The sequence below is a fragment of the Camelus ferus genome, chromosome 2, assembly GCF_009834535.1.
Source record: "Camelus ferus isolate YT-003-E chromosome 2, BCGSAC_Cfer_1.0, whole genome shotgun sequence".
Taxonomy (NCBI): Eukaryota; Metazoa; Chordata; class Mammalia; order Artiodactyla; family Camelidae; genus Camelus; species Camelus ferus.
Genome location: NC_045697.1, coordinates 4,596,651 through 4,617,864, shown reverse-complemented (window position 1 = coordinate 4,617,864; position 21,214 = coordinate 4,596,651). Strand labels below are relative to the sequence as shown.

Sequence of the window (21,214 nt, the reverse complement as noted above, 5' to 3'; positions counted from 1 at the left end):
CTGAGTGGACCCTGAGCTCCGCCAGGACCAGAGACCTGCCTGTCATCTCCTGAGTCCCACTTACAGCTCAGTGGAGAAGTCTGCAAATGTGGAGCTGAAATTAACCCATGGAACTTGTAACATTAAGGAACGTAAAGTTTACAATCTTCCATGAACGTTAAATGTTCATAACACACCTGATCATTTAACTGAGATGGAGCTCATTAAGTCAACAGTAGATATAAAATTCGTTCACAAAATTTCCCTGAACAATGTGTCTTAATTCACTTTCATATTCAGTGAGTGTCTACCGTACGCAGGGTCCTGGGATGTGAACCGCAGAGTAGTTAATCTTACAAGGTCAAAGGTGAAAACAGTAAACAATAAACAAAGATCTTTGGTGGGCTGGCTCTCTCCCTCTCATAGACACACACACACACACACACACACACACACACACACACACACACACACACACACGGGCGCGTGCAGACAGCACCAGGGAATGCTGGGAGCAGACGCAGTACCTTTGTTTGCTCCGACCGAGAGCTGTAGGCAAGCAGCCGGCAGGTCCCCGCGCACGTGGAGAAGGCGAGATTCTCCGTGAGCTTCTGGAGAAAGAGGGGTGGGCAAAGCATGAGCTGAATGCACAAACCTCCCACACTTCCCAGTGATGAAACATTTCCCTGGGGCCGGGAGCCGTTCTTACTGTGGAGGACACCCTTCCATGTCACTTTTAAAGGGGCAATGACTTCTGACATACAGACACAGTTCCTTATAGTGGCACCTCCGAATTAATACGTTAAAATGCCTTTTAAAAATTACTTTTTCCCCCACTATAGAATTTTTATGTGCACCTTAGGCTATTTGGGGGAAATAGATAAAAACAAAGATATTCGGGGAAATAGGAAAAAACAGAAAATAAGTCAGCTTCCCAGAAAATACATTTGCATGTGTGTTTTCCACAGAACCAAGATCATAAAATTTCACGAGCGTTTTGACTTAGCATTGTAAGATTTCCTCAAGGCATCGTGTTTGCAGCAGCCATTATTAACAGCTGTATGATCTGCTGGTTCATCATCGTATACCCACCTCCTAACACTGTCCTTAGTACACAGTCAGCACGTAATAGATATGTGTTGCATGAATGTTAAATGGCTGATATTTCACTGAGGGGATAGATCGTCATTTACTTAACCATTTCCTGCAGTTGGACATTTAAACCGTCCTGAATAACTTGCTGTCATAAATCATATTGTGATAAATTGTGCAATTAGTTATATTTGTGTCTCAGTGACCAACTAAGGAGAGGATCTTCCCCAAGGGTTATTACCCAGTCAAAGGGTAGGAACATTTTTCAGGCCACTGGCTCATCTGTCAGCAAACATTTTTTTCAAGCCAATATCTGCCTTATTTTCAAGGCTGGAAGTTGTGTAAATACTCCTTTATCCCAAACCCAACACCAAGGTAGCTGGAATTTACATTTTGTTTTGCAAAAGCAAGTAGCTTTTCCTTTAGGAATAACATTAAATTTTCTCGACTTCGATGCCAATATGAAATATACACTTCTGAAAAGCCCAAGAGAACTGACTCAGACGTGGATTGCATTTTAATAACAGTGACTTGGAAGCAAAAGGACAGAAGGAAAGGCAAGAAATTTACAAAACAGAAAAATCAAAGTGGGACACTTAGGGAGAGGAAGCTTCTGTCTGCTAAGCACGTCTTGAGTAAATACAAATTCTATTTCTAGTAGAAACTAGAAGTTTCTAGAAGCTTCCAGAAGCTGGAAGCTGTCTGGAGCGCTGCTTGAGCCAAACCCAAAGACTCCATCAGTAGAGACCACCATAAAATTGAGAGAGAGTTAAAAGTTCAAAAGCCTGAGCCAACTACCTTATTCTGTTATCATCTAACAAAGGGTAATTCAGTGCTGAAGACGTTGGATCATTAGGGGCTGTTGTCACAATAACCAGCCTGAAATATTAGCGACCCTGCAGTGAGTGAACGTCATTGGGCGCCACCAGAGCAGGGCAGATTCGGGCGACTTTTACGTGGTAGGTTTATAGCCCCGTGAATGTTTATGGCCTGTAGCTTTTGCTCTGTGTTTACAGGACTTGCACGACGCCTCCAGGCGTGGCGACAAGCAGGTGTCGCATGGAAATCGTTGGGTCCCAGGCAGAGGCGCCCATTTTGGGGTCGGGGGTGGGGCGCTGATGCAGGACTGGAATCAGGGGAGCTGGGGTCCCTGTGTAACTTCCATTTCTTTGAAAATAGCGACTAGTGATAAGAGGCAGCATTGCTGGGTGTGCGCGCTGTGCCAGGTGCTGTTTGAAAAGCTCTCCAGCGCCAGATCTTGACACCCAGGTCCCACCCTGGGCTGTATCATCTCAAACTGACTGGCTTCAAGTGTTGGCTCAAACCATCATCAAACTCCTCTGAGCCTTTTTCTTTTCAGTTGGCCCCCTATAAGGCTGCCAGGACGGTCAAAACATTGCGGTTTTGTAAACCTTGAAATAGTAGGCAATTTTAACCATTGTAATCAGCATGCATCTAAGCGGCCCCTCCCCAGCGTCACACTAGGGAGACAGATGCAGCAGCTTTGTAATGGGGTGCACGGAGCAAGAGCCCCCCCATCCCAGTCCACCTGGGGAGATCAGATTGCTACTCCAGCGCCTGGGTACCCTTCCAGTAGGGGTGCAGTCAGTTCCAGGCATCTGTCTCCCCTGGGAGCATGTGAGTCCCCTGCGGGCAGGGACCACGTTCAGATTCAACCCTGACAACCATGGTGCCCAGCCAGGGCCTGGGACATGCTCAAAAAAATGTTGAAGGGCATAGGTGGAAGGAGAGAGGTGGGGAGGGGACAGAGGAAGGAAAGGAGGGGGGACAGCCCCAGGCAAGATTGCATCAATGCCTTGTGCTTAGTGAGCAAACGGTTCAGCCCAACTGGTATACTCGCAGTGAAGCGGAAGTGCCTGGGTCTGTTCCAGCGGGGGGAGAATGAAAGCCTCCTGCCCAGATTTCACAGGTCACTGGAACCCAGCTCTGCCAGGCCCGGCTGAAAAGACACTCCCCGAGTCTGGGACTGAACCGAAAACACCCCTCAATGAGCCCGGGGGCCTCGCTGTCCAGGCTGTTTGGCTGATGCGTTCCCATGACCTCTGTGGTTCATATCCAGTGCAAAGGAAGGAGAAAACAGACGTGTCTCCTCGGGGGTCTGAATGGCGCCAGGAGGAGTCACGTTTGGCTTCCTGTGCAGGGGGACACACCCTCACATTGGTGACCACTTTCCACTTTCAGTCTCCCGGGGGGGAGGTGGGCTTACTGACCGGGGTTCTCACTTCATGGAAGAGAATAGGGGCTTAGACACAGAGAGTTATTTTCTCTGAGGTTGTGCAGCTCTTAAGAGACCAAACAGAACTAATAACCTGCCTCTTTTGACCCTGAGTCCTCCATGGTTCCACTCTCCAAACACCAGCCGCTGACTCTGCTCTCATTCTCTCCATCCTTCTAACACAGCAGCCCTCCGCCACTTCCTACTCTCTCCGCAGGAAGACTCATGCCCACCTCCTCCAGGAAGCCTTCTTGGATTACACACGCCTGCTCCCTCCATCCACCCACTCATCCCCTGGCTGGATCCAGGCCTCTTCCTCTGGGCTTTAACACAGAATTCACCACCTTGTGTCATCATTGTCTAAATGTTATTTCCTCCCTTTGTTCATTTATTCAAGAAAGTTTACAGAGCACCCAGAGAAAGGGAGACATAGGCTGGGCAGTGAGTCGAACTGTAAGAGGCCACCCAGGAAGCTCGGTTAGAAGCCGTGCTGCTCAGTGTTCGCCCACTGAATATCTGGACCCCCGAACACTCAGCTCTTTCTAATACCACGACTTTCTGGGGCCTCATTTCTGCAGTGTTTGGACTTCTGCCCATCTTCCCAGGCAGGACGGCAGATGGAACTGAGTAACCTGCTAGGTATTAGGCCAGTGGCCACCTGTCTTCTCAGGCAGATGAACCACGCCCACAGGACTTAGCTGAACGCCCCAGAGAGCAGGGTTTCATTTGCACTCTAGCACTTTCCATCCTTGGTCCGGTAGTAGAGCCCCCACACGAGCAGGGAGGCTGGGCTCTTTTAGAGGATCCACCTGTCAAAGAGGGCACAGAACTCCCAGATCCGCCACCACATAGAAAGCAGCTCAGCTCTTCGGAACCTCAGCCTCCTTCGCTGCAGGAGGACGTTGCCAGCTTGTGGACTGGTGCAGACGATGCGTTACTGACAGCTAGCACACTGGCACACAGCAGGCACTCGACAAATGGCAAAGAGATTATCATCATTATTTGTAACTGTTATCCTCTTGACCTCTGCTCTAGATAAGCTTTCATAGGGAAGTCTCCTTTCAGAAGAGCTACCTCCCAACCCAGGGACGAGGAGGAGCGCCGAGGCGAGAAGTCCTGCACCGGAGCCTGGTTTTGCTACATTGATCATAAGCAACTCAGTAAGTTTAGTCCTTTTTCAGTCCTTCTGCAACTCAGTTTCCCCATCTGTAACATGGGGATTGTCTGACCAGCCCTCCTCTCTCACAGAGGGCGGAGGAGGATCAGATGCAGTGGGGCACAGGAAAACACTTTTTTTAAAGTGCTTTTTAAAATTCACTTCACAGAATACAAATATACGCTGGTATGGCCCTGCTTCAAAACTCTGGGTGGCTCCCTACTGATTCTGGGAGAAGATCCAAGCTCCAGAGGCTAATGGTCCCGTTCCCAGAACTTTGTGACTGGGGGTTTTTCTACTTCGCCAGCCTCTTTGAGTGGTCGTTCCTGTCTGCCCCCCCCCCATTCCCACCCCCACAGTCTCCATCTGCCACCGCCGGGAACTTCCATGACCTCTCCTCTCCCAACACGCATCCATCACATCAGGCTACACTCCAGTTCCTCGCTCATGTGACCAGAGTCCCTGAGGGCTGGCGCTGTCTCTCTCATCCCTGTGTCCCTAACACCAATACCCGGCCAGCCCAGACTCGCTAAATGTCTGCTGCTGGGATGGAGGGGGTGGGGGCTGTCTCAGGCAGGGCTGTTTCACCCTGTTCTGTCCTGCAGTGGCTTCTCCCTGCAGGGCTCAGGCGCTTGTGGGGCAGCAGCGAGGTCCTCTCCGGCCTGGACCCACATGGAGGACCCATTCTCAAGGCAGGTGCTCCAGTAGCCCTTAAGTGGTCCCCCTTAAGACAGAAAAAAAGCCAAAAGGCTGGGATCCTGGTGGCAAGCCTGCAGTGGGGAGGGGCAGGAGGAGGGCGTCAGGGAAGGAGGAGACCAGAGAGCAAGGGGGAGCAGAGGAGGGAAGGGAGCCAGGGCCGCCTTCCCTCGGTCCCTCTAAAACTGGAGGAATGACGTCGTTGGTTTAGGGGTGGAAAGTGGACTCCAGAACCAGCGCCCTCGCCACCTGAGCCCCTGGACAATTTACTTATCCTCTCTGACTCAGTTTCTGCATCTGCAAGAAGGGATGATCAAAATACAGGGCCCCACTGGGTGCCCGTGAAGGTTAAATGACTAAATAAATAGTAATGAGTGCCCAGCACCTGGGGAGCCCACAGGAAGTGTCAGCAGCTCTTCTTCAAAATCATGAATCATTCAAACGCATTGATCTTTCACATGCCACTGCTGCCTTTATGATCCTTCTGTCCAAATACCATCCATACAAAAATTTCTGCAAGTTTCCCTTTATGGGAAAGCTCAACACAGAATTGAGCTTTAAAAAAAATCAATCTCCACTCCTCTACACAAGAACTTTCACGGTGTCTCATTTCCTGTAGAATTCCCAGCTCCTTGGTCTGGCCTCTAATGTCCTCTGTGATCTGGCCCAGTCAGCTTTGCTCTGTGTCCTGCTGCTTCTCCGTGAGTCCTCATCCCAGCCGCACCAATCCCTGGCACATTCCTTGCCCATTTCTTAGCTTCAAGTCATCTGCCCCCATCTCACCTACCCATCCTTATCCTCATCTCATACGTCATTTCTGCAGCCAGACCGGGAGGAGCAAGTCTTCCTTCCACATGTGGATCTGGGAGATTCCAGGGCCTGGGAACAGGATTACTTGTAAATAATAACAGTAGTAGTAATAGTAGAGAGGTGGGAAGCCCCATGAAACAGACCGGCAGGACCCCCAGGCAGGGCCACTACTCTTCTGCAGGCACCATCCAGTTCCCTGGCCCAGGGGCATTATCTGGCTTTTTAAACTCTGAAACAGCTTACTTCTAAGAAAGTGGAACTCACTCCTAAGATTTTATTGGTTCCCTGAGCTAACTCCTGATTGGTCCATTTCCCTCACTCCTGATTGGTCCATTTCTACAAAGCTTGTTCCTAATTAGTCACCTTTGTTATACCTCATTTGCATATGATGTTGCAAAATGTTGTAAAGTCTAGACTGGTAGCCTACAAAAGCCTGTGTAAACCTAAAGACGGGGTCCAGAGCTTAGAGCGTTAACTCCTTTGGGCCCGCTAGCATAATAAACCTGAGTTCTCCAACTCTCCAAGTGCTGCTTGGTCTCTCGCCAGGATCCAGGTTGCTGTCACAACTGAGCTGTCACACTGAGCTGTAACACACTTTGCTGCAACAGTAGTAATAACAATAATGACATTTACAATAGTAACATTTGTGGCCAATAATGTGTTTTCACGTTTATGGGCCAGAGATCATGCAAGCATCCTCCCATAGCCTGGGAGGCAGCATAGTGTTGACTTGACAGTGTGCATGTGGACCTGGACCACCTGGGTTCAAACCTAGCCCCCCACGTTCTGGCTGGGGGATCAGAGCTGTGCCCCCGGGTGACTGCTGTGCCTCCTTTTCCCAGCTGATGCACGTGCGCGCCAAAAGCACTGCTTGGCAGGCAGAAAGTTCTAGATCCATGACTGCTGTGATTGAAGGGTGTTATTTTTCCCTCCCAGCAGCTTTATCAGGAAACTGTTTTGCAGAAGAGGGAGCTGAGGCTCAGAGATGAGAGACCATCAGGGGGGCAGGGGTGGGTGCAGAGAAGGTGCCACATGGGATTTGGAGTCAACCCTTCGGTTAATCCCGGAGCCTGAGCTCACTCATCTTGGAGTTGCCAGCACTGACTGGATTCTTCCTTCAGTGTTTCCACAGGATGAGCTTGTGATCACTGGAACTCACTGGAAACACAGAATCAGACCCAGATCTACTGCCCTATTTGCCCCAGGTGAGCATGTGCACTTTGACCTCTGAGAAGCACTGCCCCATGGGCCAGGCATTCACTACCCTGTAAGGCAGTGGCTACTTTAGTTACCACCGGGCTCAGGACATGGAGAGCATCAGGCTGAATAAGAAACATTCATTAACTGACCTCAGGAGGCAATATCACAACCTCCAATTAAATTCCTAATATCCTCCTTCCAGGCATGGTCTCCTGTGTTTAGGACCAGACTCCTGAGCAGATGGAGATGGTCCCAAGTGGTGGTCAAGGCTCTGAACTGGAAGCCTGGGCTCTTAGGTGTCCAGTCATCCAGTCTCCATTCAACAGATATGTCCTGAATCCAACCTTGATCTGGGCTCCATGCAAGGTGTGAGGTTGTTAAGAAGACCAAGGAAGACTTCAGCCTCCCCCAATGTGGTGGACGGGATAACCTTCACGTTGTTGGATAAAGCTCTTTGTAAGCATCTTCTGCATGAAGGGTTGAACTCACAAGCCAGTAAGGGAAATCTGCATGAAAGATGATGCCCCGGGAAGGCTGCACTGATCCCTGTAAGTTAGGGGAATGGAATTTAACACTTATACAGAGAATCACAGACCTGGAACTGAGACCACCATAAAAATGAAGACTAGTCCCTCAGCAAAAGAATAGATCAGATGGGGAAATTCTGTTTTTAGCACAAGAGATCACAAGAATGCTTGTCTGAGCTCTAGGTGGGAAAAAATACCTCCCTTGAGAGTATGTGAGAATAGGCCTGCATCTCGTGGGAATGTGGAGTTAAACTCATAGCATCCAAACGGCCCATAAGCCTCCAGTCAGTAAATGAACAGAAAAAGGTTTCTTGAGCCAATGAAACTCTGGTTATAAAACTCCTAATATCCCTAACGCCCACAGGCCTGTGATATTTCTGATGCTTCTGGGCCAGTAATACCTTCCTGAAGTGCAGAACGGTCACATGGTCTAAGTCTGAACCCTAACAGTCTGAATACAGTCTTCGTGCTGCAGAAGAATATAACAAACTTGAAGATTCGTCTGAGGAAATTATTTGGAACATTATTTGGAGAGATAAGAGTTGGAAAGCATGAAAGAGAGGCTATGAGCCGCTGAGAAAAAATGAGACAGTCCAGCAATGTTAATGTGAGTTGCAGAAGAAAAGAAAGGAAAAAGGAAGGAGGGTAATATTCAAATACATAATGATAGACTTTTCCAGAAATGCTGAAAAATATAAATCCTCAGATTAAACAATCAAAAGGTTCCAAATAGGATAAATAAAAATAAATATGTCTTATAGCAGAACTTTATAATCCCAAAGACAAAGAGAAGATTCTAAAAGCACCTAGAGAGAGAGAAAGAGACAGATTACATAAAAATAAATGGCAGTTACACCAATAGCAGCTGTCTTGATAGAAGCAAGAAGACAATGGAATAACCTTGTCATATTACCAAGAATAATTGAGGATCTAGAGTTCTGTACCCAGCTAAAAGATCATTCAATAGTGAAAACAAAATAAAGACATTTTCAGGCAAAGACTGAGAAGGTTAACTGCTAAAATACCTTGCTGATAAAGTGCTAGTAATCAGGAGGCTCCAGGGGGAACTAAACTGAACCCAAAAGGAAAAAATAAAATATAAGAAGGAATGGTAAGTAAAGAAATTGGTAAATTTAAACAAGTATTGATGATATAAAATAACAATGACTAATTTGAGATGTATAAAGTAGAGCGGAAATATATTACCGAATAATATGAAAGATGCAAAAAGATGTGTGATAATTGAAGCCTTCTAGGATCCTGTGTACAGGAGGAAGGTAGAGATATTAGTCCAAGGATGCACAGTGAAATGTTAAAAGGTAGTCACTAAAAGAATAGAAATATAATGTATACTTGAGGTAAAAAGGGAGTAAAGAAAACTTAATCAGTTTTACAGAAAGAAAGAAAAGAGAAGAACAAGAATCATAGCAAAGGTAGGGTAAATAATAGGCACAAAACAAGATGATGGAAATCAAATGTACATGTTATTATAATAATTATAAATGGACTAAACTCTCCATTAAAAATACAGGGCCCATCCTATTGGATTTCTAAAATACAGCGATGTGCTGTTACCAGAGACATATATAAAATGTAAGGACAGAGAAAGATTGATTATTAAAAAATGGGAAAAGTTGTGCCAAGTAAATGCTAATCACCAAAGAAACTCAATGTAGCTATTTAACATTAAACAAAACAGACTTGAAAACATAAAACATTATTAAATATAAAGAGGGTCACTACGTAATTGTAAAACAAAGATTGATAGCATGATAGAAAAATACTAGACTTATATGCACTGAATAATATAGCCTCAAAATACACAGTAAAATTTAAGAAAATTGGAAAGAGTAATTGCTTAATCTATACCATAGTTGGATGATTGAATACCTCTCCCTCGGACTTTGACAGATCAAGCATACAAAAGCACCAATAAGGACAAATCATATTTGAAGAACACAATTAACAACCTTGATATAATGATATATAAGAGTCTAACACTAGCAATAACTAAGTACATCATTTTCAAGCACACATGGAACATTTGCAAAAAAGTGATCATAATCTTGGCAATAGAACAAGTCCCCACAAGTGAAAAAGATATTGGCGGGGGGGTTGCAATCAGTTTACTAGGTCTTCTAAACAAGCCATTTTTCTCCCTGGGCCTCAGTTTCCTCAAATGAGATAGTTGAGCTGATTCATCCCCACGTCTCAGGTAGCTGCCTTATTTTTAAAACTTAATTGAGATCATCCTCAGTTTCAGTTCTGCTAAATATCACCCGGATCAAGACCAATTCTTCTCTCTCATTGTAAAAATCTGTCAAATCCCTTTCATAATATAATGTCAGTTTTCTTTTCGTTTTTATAATTTAAGACAAATGACGCCTCTTTCTGCCTTGGCTTCACCCTAATCTTCCCAAGTTTGCTGCTTAGACAGATGGACCATTCATCAAATAGCGTGCCTTCCTCTGTCTGCTCATGTTTATCTGCTTCTTTGATTTATGAAAGAAATAGAACAAATCAATCACCATGCAGCCCCTCAGTCATTGTCCACAACCACGCAGCACGCTCTCACGCCGCCCTGTCTCCACTGCTCTCTCCCCTCCAATTCTTGCCCCACACAGGATCCAAAATGGTCTTCCTAAAACACACAAAGGCATTCCCTGCTGGAAGCTCCCCTGTGGCTGCAAGGGGGCCATGAACTCGAATACCTACAGCAGCCCAGCAGTGTGCTCACTCGGTGCTTTCCCTGGTACAGCCTGGGTCATTTTCTTCTCAGCATCCAGACTATGGAAAACTCTGCTCTACTGTAAAAGGTTTTCTTATTTGTTCATCTACTCCCCACCCTGCACAGCTTTAGAATCTGGCAAATGTCTGGAGGAGAAAATGAACCAGGTGTTTGACTCTCCGGCCTCCATCTCTAATTTTGTCTCTCTGGCCCCATGAGTGGGTATCTCTGCCTCCAGCAGCAGTATCCAGTGGACCAGGCCTGGACTCACTGCCTTTCCCCCAGGTTTCAAAACAAAACAAAACAACAACAAAGAAAAGCAGCAGCTGGCTCCCCATGGATCTCCCCTCTCCAGAAGCTGACTCCCGTGGTCCTCGCTGCTTCAGCTGCTCCCTGAGGATTTCAGTGGATCCTTTTTATATTTTATATAAAACAGCCTTTCTCATTGTTCTTGGCAGGAGTAGTTGTCTGCTGCTAACAACTCCACCCTACCCAGGACTGCACCTCACTTTAACCCCAAACTCACTGGCACCAAATGTCCAGAGGCAGGAGCAATGAACACGTGGAGAAAGTTCTGTGCCCACGTCCTCCTGCATTCTGTGGCCAAAACACCACAAAGTGACCTCATCGAGAGCTCCCACAAGACAGACTGTGGCTAGGCCATTCTGTTCCCCCTGTTAATTCAAGCCCCCTCAAAAATCATGCACCTCTCTCTTCCTTAGCACTTGAGGAGAACCTCATGCCTCTGCTGATATCAATATATTTCTCATCAGCGAAATCAACATGATTTTGCCATCCTGTTGTACAACAGAAATCGTACCTCTCATCCATGATTCAGCTTGCTATCATGCATTTTCTTTGACTCCTGAATTTCTTTCTGTAAGAAAGAACCTTAGTGCCCTCCTCCCAGCCCCTACTTTGCAGGCTAACTCTCACTGTCTGTCATTTTTAAGGATCTGCAGACTTGGCTGGAATATTCCTAGTACAGTGAAGTCCTCAATGCAATAGGGAGCATACTTTGTTGTGCGGATAATGACATGGAAGTCAATGTGCCTGGCAAGGTAGCAGGGCCTCAGAAGATGTTGAAGCACCTGCTCTCTCTCTTGGATTGCTGCTTTGAGACTTCCAGGTGCAGAGTCCTGAGCTAGCCTCCTGGAGGATGAGAGGCCACGTGGGGCAGAGCTGAGCACCCTCGCTGAACAGACCAGCCCACTGATGGCTGGTCCCAACCACCAGACATGAGGCTGTCTTAGACTACCCAGCCCCAGTTGAACAATCTGATGAGTACTGTCACATGAATGGCTCAGGTGAAACCGGCAAAAACCTCACCCATATAAGTAAATAAATAAAATGGTGGTGGTTTTAATCAGTAAGCTTTGCGGGTTGTTTTTTCATTCACCAATATTTAACCAATAAAGCTTCCTTCTGTCAAATTGTTCTGATGATGATGATTTACATTAACTGAGTGCTTCCTTTGTGCCAAGCTCTAAGTGTTTTCCAAGTTTAAAGCTCTTATAATTCTTACAGCAACCCTATGAGTTAAGAACCATCATTGCTCATGCGGAGACTGAGGCCCCAAGAGATGAGGCAATTTGCCTAAGGTTGCACAACCAGCAGATGGCAGAGCACAGACTGGGGCTCTGGTGTGCTGTCCCCAGTCCCTACTTCCTTTGCCACTGCTCACATCACTTTGCTCTCATCCTGGAAGCCTCTCCTCCATACCTTCTCCCCACCTCCTCTTAACTTCCCTCCGGGACCTGGATTGGCCTGACCCAGACTAGCCTGACCCCAGACCTAGACTTTCCCTAGCTAGACGTTTGCTGAGTCTCTATTCTGGGTCAGGCTAGAAGCTTTCCAGAGAATGCCTGAAAAACCAGGATAATATAAAATCCTTAAAAATATGCCCAGTGCCTAGCCAAGCATGGCACAGCAGCTACTGAGAAACGTTTTAAATAACAGGTTTTTTCTGCTTCTAAAAATGGATATATGTTTATTCAAGTAAATTGGAAAAATACAAGAAACAAAGAAACAAAAACACATGGAAGGAATGCCACCATGAGGAGACGTTCGCTTTCAACATGTTGACGTTTATCCTTTATGCAGCCAGAGTTTTTTCAATTTGAGCTCAGGCTGGGGGGAGTGATATTTAATAGAATCTCCCATGCAACCTTGCAATGTCATCGCATTGTCTTACAGGGACAGGAGAGTGTGCTGGTTAAGTGGCAGATTCTGGAGCTAGTCCCTTAGGCCACTTTCTAGATGTAGGCAAGCACCATCCCCATCTTACAGAGGGGCTGAGGGAAATAAGGACCCTCACTCTAAGTCAGGAGCTGGGACCCAGATTGGCCTGACCCCAGACCTAGACTTTCCCCAGTTCAATGTGGGGCCCCCTCCCACCCACATCTCCTTGGGGATGGATGTCCCCCAAGTCTCCTCCAAACTGAAGACCCCATTTCCCTTCTTTGTCCTTCTTATGTCTTGGTTTCAGTCCCCCAAACCTCCTATTTACTGATGTTTATTCTTAAGAGTGGCTTTCAGCTCAACTGTGTGCATATTTATGGCATGCTGGGCATCCGCCAGGTACCAGGGGAGGGGCGGGCTCTCAGGGGAAATCCCAGTCCAGCTGCCTAAGGAAACTGTGGGGAGAGGTGGCAGCTGATTTGAAATAATAGGGGGTAGAGGGTGGGTTACCAATGGACTGAAAAGGCCTTTATCCCGCACACTCCGGAAAGCAGAGATGATCAATGCCAGAAAAATCAATTGTAGCATCTGGTTTGCTCAGAGCTAAGATCAGGCAGTGTGTCTGAGGACAGGTCAGGAGCTTGGGGTCAGACTGGACCCAAAGGGGTTGGAATCTCACCTTTGTCAATCACTGCGTGACTCGGAGAGTGACTTGTCTGCTCTAAGTCTTGGTTTCAGCATCTGTGAAATAGGAGGTGGTACCAGTTTCTCGGCATCATTACACAAATTAAATGTAACAACGTGTGGAAAGGCCTTGAAAAATGCCCAGCATAAAGTCAGTAGCTGGTGGGGCTTAAATCATTTTACCAAAAATAATACAACTGTCAAGTATTTGGTGAGGACTTGCTTTACGCCAGGCCCTGCTCTAAGCACCTACATATTTAGTTCACGTCCTCCTACACGGACATAAGACAGATTCTGTGGCTTATCTCCCTTTCATTTGAGGAAGTGGAGACACAGGGGGATTAGGTCAACCTGCACCTTGGGGACCCTAGGCGGAGCAAAGGGGCGACTGACCAAGGGAAGGAGCGGAAGGCGTAGCATCAAGACAGAACGAGTGCCCCGGAGCAGCCCGGCACAGCCCCCGCTCTGACTGGGGGGTAGAAACGTGCCCTCTTAATACCTTGGCGGACCTCCCGGAGCCTCCGCCCTCCCAGGCTGTGCTGCACTGCGCTGGGGACAGAGATGAAAAGGTGGGTCTTGTCTTGGAGGAGCATGGAGCCTTGTGGGGAGAGAGACAGGCAGGCGACAGGACAACAAAGAGCAAGGTGGCCGGGACAGGGCTGATCGGGGCCATGGGACGTGGAGTCTGGGGAGCGCAGCGGCACCAGGCGGAGGGTCTGGGAGGACTTCTGGGGGCTGGGAGGTGAGAAGGGGGAGAGCTAACACTTTCCAGGCACTGACTATGAGCCAGCCCCTCTGCTCTAATTCACTCGCTCTTATGAAAACCCATTTTACAGGGAGGGAAACTGAGGCACAGCCCCCTGAGACACCGGTCCAAGGCCCCATAGCTTGTGAGAGTAGTGGCTGGAATTCACACCAAGCACATCTGGCCCCATAGCCCATCCTGAGATTCATAGAATAAATCTTGATGAAAGACGTGTGGCTCCATCACTTGATCTGCACGGGGAGGTGCTCTGGGCTGAGAATTTTAAAACTCGTCCAGTGAAGGAGAGGATCTTGCTGGGTCCTGGGAGCCCCAGCCCCCACCATGTTGAGAGCTGAAGCAGAGGGCGAGGGGTTTCCCTTCGTAAGCAGCATCCTGATTAGACAACCCAGCAACCGCGTGACATCTCGATCCATCTTCCTTCAGGGGCTGTTCCCAATTTAGCTTGGCACACAGATTCCCCTGGGGCTGAGTGGGCTCCTGGTCCCAGGTCAAAGGTTTGGCTAAAGCCAAACCTCTGGGACTCACTTCATCTTCCTCCACGTCATCTTCCCCAGCATGGATTAGCCTGCCGGAGGTCCGGGGGAGGGAAAGCCCTATGTTGTATTCACACACACGCTTTGTGACCCTGCACGGAGCATCTGTGCATCGGGGACTCACAGAAGGGCCCCAGGCGGGACAAAACCAGTCTCTGAGCACACCGGAGCTGCCACCCTAAGAGTCACAGCTCAGACTCACCTGGCCATCTGCCTCCTTCCGAAGCCTCTTTCTTTCCATCTCAGTGGCTTCTATTAATCATTTGAAGGAGACTTGAATTTTTCTTGAGCGTCTACTCTGTGCCGGGCTCAGGTTGATGGTGGCCAGCTGAGTCTCCCATCTGTTCCTTCGCACTCTGCTGTCCTCCCAGCCCCCAGCTCTGTCCATTTTCTGGGCCCCAGGAGGCCGACCTCTAAGACAACCCTAGGAGGCTGCCCTTAAGGGTGACCTCTCACTTGGTCTCTGACTTCTGGTTTGGTTTAGCCAACGAGAGGCACAAGGAGGAGTGTGGAGGGAAGCAGAAGAGAAGGTTCCAGAATTTATTCTCTGCTCCAGCAGGAGCAGGTCTGCAGGGGCAGGGCATCTGTCTCACAGCCTGGGGGCAGCAGCGCCCTCTCCTGGTCCTGTAGCCCTCGGGTGGTACCTGCTTTCCTTCTTGCCATCCCCTATCCCCTTCCCTCGCCCCCCAACAGTAAGTACACGCTCTTCAGTTACCCTTTTTGGGGCGTCTCCTCTTTCCTGCCAGGAACCAGCCTGTGAGATGAAGAAGTCGCCCTCTGTGACCTCAGACATGACCCTCCCTTTCCCATTGATCCAAACTCTACCAGCTGGAGAGTCGGTTGTCAAGTCCCCTTTAGGGGTGCAGACACGGGGAGAGGAGCTGCAGGACCATCACCTGTCACCCCCGGAGAGGTGGATGTGGTCAGGCGAGAGGCACAGGCGGAACAAGAAGTTTCCTGGAGGGAAAGACCTAAGTAATTGGGATGCTCGGGGTGCCTTGGGGCAAAAAAGTGAGGCACCAAGAAGTAACCAAGTGAACCCAAAGTAGAGCACGAGGTCCAGGCGTGACAGCTGGGCATCTGCGCCCACGTGACAGATGGGAAAACGGAGCCTCCCCCAAACCACGTGACTGGTGAGCGGCAGGGGCAGCCTGGCCTGGGAGCCCTCCCTGCACTCCAGCCCTGGGGGCCTCCCTGTCTGACAACCTCTGGTCCCTCCCTCGGGCACCTGTGGGGTCCTGGTCAGTCTCTTTGAAGCCCCACATGAAGCCGCGTCCAGGCTGTAACTTAACACTCCCCCGAGTTCCGGAGGTGGGAACCACCCCCAGGAGCCCCAGCTGGACTTGTCCCTCTGCGATTCTGATAGGATCAAGGCTGCTTGACGTGCCTTCTCTCTTTAAAAACTCAGCTTAGAAAGTGCAAATTGCAAGCTCCCAGTCCACTGATCTTCACCATAACCTCTGCATGAGATGAAAGGGAACCAGATGTCACCATTAAAACACCTATCCCAGACCATCATATAAAGAACTTGTCCCCACAAACTATCCGATTACCTGGAGGTATAAGCCACACACGAGAGACCAGACAGGCTCGCGGTTCCTTCTCCTTATGTACCAGGTTTCAGAATAAGGAGCTGGTTCCTACCACCCTCCAAAGATCATCAGTGGGGTTTGCTTGTTTTGTTTTGTCTTGTGTCATTAAAAAATCATAAACTTGGGGGGAAAAACCCTCTTCCAGGCATCCCATTTCTGGGCAGCCATGGGACCTTGTCAATAACCTTAATGCCCCCAGCACCTTGTCTCTCCTTTGGTCTGTGACCCCCAGCGGACAAAGCTTCATCTTTCTAACCCCAGGAAGCACCCAGAGCAGGCGGTCAGTAACTACTGGGGCGTGAGTGAGTTGAGTGAGTGAGGGCATGAGTGAATGAGTGATGAGGAAACAATGAGTGAGTAAATGAATGAATGAGTGAGTGAACGAGACTGTGAGTGAAGGAGGGTGCACTCTCACAAAAGCACGTCAAAGCTTTGTAAGCTTACAAAGCACGTAAGCTTTGGAGGGAGATGAAAAGTAAATAAATGGAATAACTAGCTAGTACGCAAGGGGAAGTTCCTCTTGGTGGAAGTATTCCAGCTAGTAACTGAAGAAGAAAGGATAGACTATCTCTCATCTGTAACCATGAGTGAATTCACGAGTCTCGGCACTCAGCATCAGCAGATGCCAACATCACAAAAGGAGAATCAGCCAGACACGTGCCTCCTGATGGAAGAACAAAACGCCAACCTTAAAAGAGTCCAGAAGAAAGCCAGCTGAGCCTGGATCATATCACCACTGCAGGTCCAAGAGCCAATTCAAGGGTACATGAGGGACAGAGCAACATGGAAAACAACACCTCAGGACGCACTGGTGAGAGCCTGCATCGGGAACTGCAGTGACCTGCAGTGACAAGTGACCTGCTTTCTTCAACAGAATATTCCAGGAAAATAAAAAGAGTGGGAGGGGAAACTTATAGGTGAAAAGAATTAAAAAGCATACCACAGGTGTCCACTGATGGATGGATAGGTAAACAAAATGTGGTCCATGCATATAATGGAACATGACTCAGCCTTGAAAAGGAATGCAATTCTGACACCTGCTACAACGGGCGTGAACCTTGAGGACGGTACGCTGAGTGAGCTAAGCCAGTCATAACAGCACAAACATCGTACAATGCTGCTGACGTGAGGTACTTGGAGGAGTCAGATTCGCAGACAGAAGATGGAACGGTGGTCGCCAGGGGCTGCGGGCAGGGAGTTGCTTAACGGGGATGAGGTTTCAGTTTGTGAAGGTGAAGAAGTCTGGAGATAGATGGTGGTGATGGCTGCATAACAACATGAATGTACGTACTGGTTAAAATGGTGAATTTTATTATCTTTTACCACCAGAAAAGACACACCAGCCAGTCACACTGGGAAGACCTTATTTAGATCCTGATTCAAACCAACTGCAAAAAACAGTAACTATAAATGTATAAGATAATTAGAAACTTGCACATTGATTGGCTATTGGATGAAATTAAGGAACCATTTACTTGAGGTACGATGACATTATGATAGTTTAAAAAATATTGATGAATTAAGTGATAAGTTGTCTAGTACTGCAAAATAAGACGTGTCATGGGATGTGGGTGGTGCACAGGTAAAACAAGATTGTTGTCGAACTGGCAATTTTTGCAGCTTAGTGACATTTACGTGGGGTTCCTTTGATGAGTCTGCCTACTTTGGTAACGATTTGAATTCTTTTGGAGTAAAATGTTTTCCAGAGTGAGGTTAAATCTCAGTCCTGTCTTACTAGCTGGGTTCTCTTGGGCAGCCTGCTTCATCTCTTTCTCCTGCATTCCTTCTTCAAGTAATTTTCCACTCAAGATGCCACCTGTCCTGCGCAGCATGGCATAGGTAAGCGCACCCCTCCTCATTTCCTGCCCCCGTCTCCCCCTCTTCTTCCTCTTCCTCAATCATGACTTGGAATTGCACCACATATGAACCTGTGTAGAGCCCTTCTCTCCCCTCTGACTTGTCCATAGCTGTGTGTCCTGCACCAAGAAGGATGCCTGGCACATAGAAGATGATCAGTAAGTACTGCTCAAATGAGTGAAGGCGTGAACCATCTACCTATTAAGTAACAACTGCCCCTCCAGGCTCATGGGTGAGATGAAGCCCTCAGCCCAAGGTCCAGCCTGGAAGAGATGCTAACTGAGCACTATTTCCCTTTTCTTCTCTCCATCTTAAAAGTGGTGCAGGCTTTCCTTGCACTTTATCTTCCTGAACTCACACCTCCTGGCTGAAAGACTCCGTGTGTGTGCGTGTTAAGAAAAAACACAATATAAAATTTACCATCTTAACCATTTATAGATACGTGTATCACTGTGCAACAGATCTCTAGAACTTTTTCATCCTGCAAAACTGAAACTCTGTACCCAGTGAACAACCATTCCCCACCTCCACCCCTGGCAAGCACCGTCTACTTCCTGTCTCTAGGAATTTGTCCCTCCTAGGTGCCTCTGATAAGTGGTGCATAAGTCATGCGGTATTTGTGCTTTTCTGATCGGCTCATTTCACTTAGCATAATGCCCTCAAGAGTCATCCGCATTGTAGCAGCATCAGAATGTCCTTCCTTTTAAGGCTGAACAATAGTCCACTGTATAGACAAATGGCACTTTTCTTTATCCGTTCATCCGTTGACGGGCACCTGGGTTACTTCCACATCTTGGCTACTGTGGCTAAGTCTGCCGTGAGCACCGGTGTGCAGATATATCTCTGAGATCATGATTTCAGTTCTTTTGGATGAATACCCAGCAGTGGGATTGCTGGATCATATGATGGTTCTACTTTTAACTTTTTGAGGAAACTGACTGTCCTTTGAGAGTCCCTCCAGAGTTCTGCGTCTTTGGGACTGTGACATGGACCAAACACTTGACCTTAAGTACAACAGCATGGGGGGGGGGGCAACTTGCAACCCCCCGGTGAGAAATGTGATGCTAGGAGAGGCTGATGATTTAAGGAGCTCAGAAGAAAGGGGAGGCGTTGACTTAGTAAGAAATGGAATTAACCTGATCGAACCACTTGGCAGAAGCCTTGGGGTTCAAACAAGAGCAGTCTACACCTTGGATGACAGCAGACGCAGAAGGCTCTCTTCACCTAAAAGGGCCAGGCTCCGGAAAGCACTGGTGGTGAAAGACTTTGAGGTTTCACAGGAGAAAAAAAGGTCAGGAGAAGAGAGGCTGTGAATGAACCTATGAAGATGCACATACAGATTTCTGTAAGTGATCAAGAGAATGGTAAAGAAAATGTATGAGACGCAGAAACCATTGGCGAAAGGTCGGAGGGATGGATAAAACCTCCCCTCGTTCAACGGAAACTTTTCAGGTTCTTTCTTCATTAAATTTTCATCAAGATGCCAATGAATTTGCTCTGTTTTGTTGCTAACAGCACGAACAGTGAGGTCATGCTTAGGGTCTTTAATACCAAATCCAAATGCTCAATGCCCTCCTGATTTTATAACTGAACAGTTGATGCTACCTGAGGTCGAGGCCAAGCCCACAATCATTTTCCACTTGGTTTTTAGCAGAAGGACACTAATTTGGTTTGGGGTACCATGTATCCAATTAATAGACTATACCCTCAGTTTCCTTTACAGCTAAGTGTGGTGGTATGACTACATTCTGGACTTTGGAAAATATTAGTGGAAGGTGCTTAAAGTGTTCCTTAGGGAGTCACTTCTGCCATCACCCCACCAAGTCCATCCTGGAACCTGGACTTGATGGCTGACACTACAGCAGCCATTTTGGACCATGAGGTGACTTTGAGAATGGAAGTTTTTAGTTGAGATGTTAGAGAATAAAGGAGGAGCCTGATGCCCATGGACACCCCCCCCCCCCCCCGCATAAGACCCCTGGATGCTCACTGCTGAGGTATGTAAGAAGCTTCTATTGCATTTAAGCCATCATTACTTTGGACTTCATTATATGCAGCCAAATCCATTTTCAACTGAAACACCCTCCCCCACACGTTAGGGCCCATCCTGGTCTCAGGGTCACAGGGGAAATTGGACACTTGAGATGGAAAAAGTCTGAGATGCTTTTATATCAACTACCCTGACTTTTTTCTTACCATTCTCCCAGTCTTCAGGGCTTACAGCCCACGCTCTGCCCTTGATAACTTCCTGTCAAATCAAGTCATCAGCCTTTCTTAACTCCTCCTGCCCCTCCGTCCTCTCAGAGGCAGGAAGGAGGGCCTTCCTCTGGCCTCCAGAAGCTTCCGCGTAGTGAATGATACCATTCATCCCATCACCTTATTTCCGATGCTGGTCCCTGAGGCTCTCCCTTCCTGAAAACCCCAGCTCACTCATTTTCTCGCTATTCCTAAGAAGAGAGCCTCGTGGTTTGCACTGACTGAGAAGTAAGGCTGCACGTGCTAAGGGTCATCACTGGGGAGGAACTGTGATATTTCCTTTCCCTGTTGTATTCAGTGCATACCTATAAATTATGCTTCTATTACACAGGCCTGTGCCCCATGGAAAGCTTTCCCCTGGAGCATTTCAGCCCATGGAAATAGTCCCATACAGGGTGGGAATCAGGAGTCCCAGGCTTCATGCCTAGCTCTACCCCTGACTTCCTGTGTGTTGAAGGGAGCCACTCTCCCCCTCTCTGAGCCTTGGTACTCTCATCTCTAAAGTGAGGGCACTCTAAGGCATTAATTCATTTTATCCCACTGCCCCCAAATCTGCCAGTTGAAAATATTCCCTGTACTATTGATCATCTTTTTCACAAAATACAAATAACTCTAGAAACTATCAGTCATTCACCATATAGTATGAGATAGTTAAACCAGATCACTTTCCTAATATTAACACAGTAAAGCCACCTGCACTGCATGACTGCGATGGAATGACTGTTCCGACGGAAGAAGGATTATGGTCATGAAGGAAGGAAAATTGTGGTCCATGAGAAGCTGAGGCTCAGAGAGGATTTGTCACCTTAGGTCCCATAGCTAGTTGGTGACAAATCTAGTACTGGCATTCTAGTCTGTCTCATTCCAAGTCGCTGTCCACTATCCTGCAAACCAACACTTGGAGGAAACTTTCATTATACA

At 47.7% G+C, this 21,214-nt stretch overlaps 1 protein-coding gene across 1 annotated transcript in view; it reads right to left on the bottom strand.

The window, feature by feature from the left end:
• Positions 1 to 530: 530 nt before the first annotated feature.
• Positions 531 to 21,214, bottom strand: part of C2H4orf50 (chromosome 2 C4orf50 homolog) — an 86,595-nt gene continuing 65,911 nt past the window's right edge. Inside the window, exon 14 of the mRNA XM_032493719.1 lies at positions 531 to 590. The gene's annotated coding sequence lies outside the window, so the exon portion shown is untranslated. The remainder of the gene's footprint in view (positions 591 to 21,214) is intronic.